Raw genomic sequence first — 1,860 nt, 5'->3', positions numbered from 1 at the left:
TATGTATGTGTGTGTGTGTGTGTGTAAAATAAATAAACATAGGGCCATTGGTGCAAGTAGAGCTGAGCAGTTTCATTAAACCAGAATATCTCAGTATTCAATATACATCTCAAACCCTTCCTACAGAGTCTTGATCCAGCGTTGTGTCTGCGTGTACTTTATTTATCAGCTCTATCTGAGTTTTAATTGTGTGTTCTGCGCACGAGTCGTGCTCATGTGCTCTATTTTCTGCTACTGACGTCTGTGGGAGCCTGTCTTACCTTAGAGAAGCAGAGAAGTCTCTGCGTGCATCTTACCTAGGTTGTGTCTCTTGTTTTTGGCGTGCTCGTGGATGTGTTTCTTGCTGAAACAGCCGAAGAACACACAATGGAGACAGGAGTGAAGTCGATTTAAATGAGCTCCACACAGGTGACATATACATGACTTCGCCTAGGAAGAAAAGAGAGAGAGACACAGGTGTTTAGTTACGCTGCAATGCACATCACAAAACATCGACATTCAGACTAGTTGGTGGACGGTCTGAACAACTAGTTAATTAGAGCACAGCAGCAAAATCCCACTGATTTTCTCAATGGAGAAACATTTTTATGCAAAAACTAACATGACATCTTTGAAGACAGTTTTAGCAACCAAAATGTCACTATACCAATAAAAGTGAAATTTAATGATTCGTAAAACCATTATACTTAATATTAATAATACTGCAAAAACTAATATGGAATCGAACATTCTTTTCCTTAAACAGTTAAATAATTTAATTTAAAAATAAATAACTATACATAAAACACATATTGAATTAATTACTATTATTAAATTACTATGATTTAATTTTACATATAAAAAAATATAATTTTAATAAAATACACGTTTTAATAAATGATATATTACTTATATAAATTATATATATAAACTTGATTTCATATTTCTCAAGTAAACAGTCACTAATAAAGAAATAGGTCTCAATTACAATCCGTGAATGGTTCTCATAAATACTTATTTATTAAATGTTGTTAATATTAATGGCATAATAATCTCAATTTTTAATCTCAACACCTTAATTTTCACCATAAAACCAAAACTGCAACATTACATAAATAAGAACTGCCAAAGTTTATTATACACAATATATCAATGCACACGTTTTTTTTATTCATATAGGGCATATTAATTAAAAAAATGGATATGCATGGATAAATCATTCATTATAAACATTCAAATCAATTCCCTTCCTACTTTTTTTTTTTTTTTTGCATTTAAGAAGCTTTACGAGCTTTACTCGAATATGCATCACAGTAGAGAAGATGAAATATGAATGCAAAAAATAAAAAGCCAAAGAGAAAAACTAGATTTAACTAGTCAACCTCAAGAAGACTACATCATACTCACTGCATGATCTCAAATGTCTTTCTTTAGTTCTGCAGTGCTGGTTTTAGATCCAGTGTTTAACAGTTCGCTCTGCTTTTACCTCCAGACTAGCTATTTTTGTCGAGACCCCATATTTAACTTAACAGAACGGCCTGAACTCAACAAACATGATACAGTGTAAAGACACACAGATATGGGATCGCTAGAGCATGACGGGACTATTATCTGCAATACAGGCTAATATCATTAATATTACAGCAATATGATATTCAACAGATCCTGGTCATGTTTTGAAAGGCTTCATTTGATGGCTGAGCATAGGGCTGGGCGATATAGCTAAAAAATGTATCAACGATATAATGTTTCATATTGTTCGGTATTGATAATTATTGACATTTTTTATAACCTTTTTTAAAACAATGAGCAATAGAAATTTTTTTTTACATTTAACCACTGTATTTTTAAATTAACCCAATTTATTGAGACAAACAACAA

At 31.9% G+C, this 1,860-nt stretch overlaps 1 pseudogene; it reads right to left on the bottom strand.

Annotated features, from left to right (window-relative positions):
- The window catches only part of LOC107693648 (ubiquitin carboxyl-terminal hydrolase 22-like), a 50,586-nt pseudogene that overhangs the window by 27,158 nt on the left and 21,568 nt on the right, over positions 1–1,860 (bottom strand).

This window comes from Sinocyclocheilus anshuiensis, unplaced genomic scaffold (genome assembly GCF_001515605.1).
Source record: "Sinocyclocheilus anshuiensis isolate Anshui unplaced genomic scaffold, SAMN03320099.WGS_v1.1 scaffold546, whole genome shotgun sequence".
Lineage (NCBI taxonomy): Eukaryota > Metazoa > Chordata > Actinopteri > Cypriniformes > Cyprinidae > Sinocyclocheilus > Sinocyclocheilus anshuiensis.
This window is presented reverse-complemented; position numbering and strand designations above follow the sequence as displayed.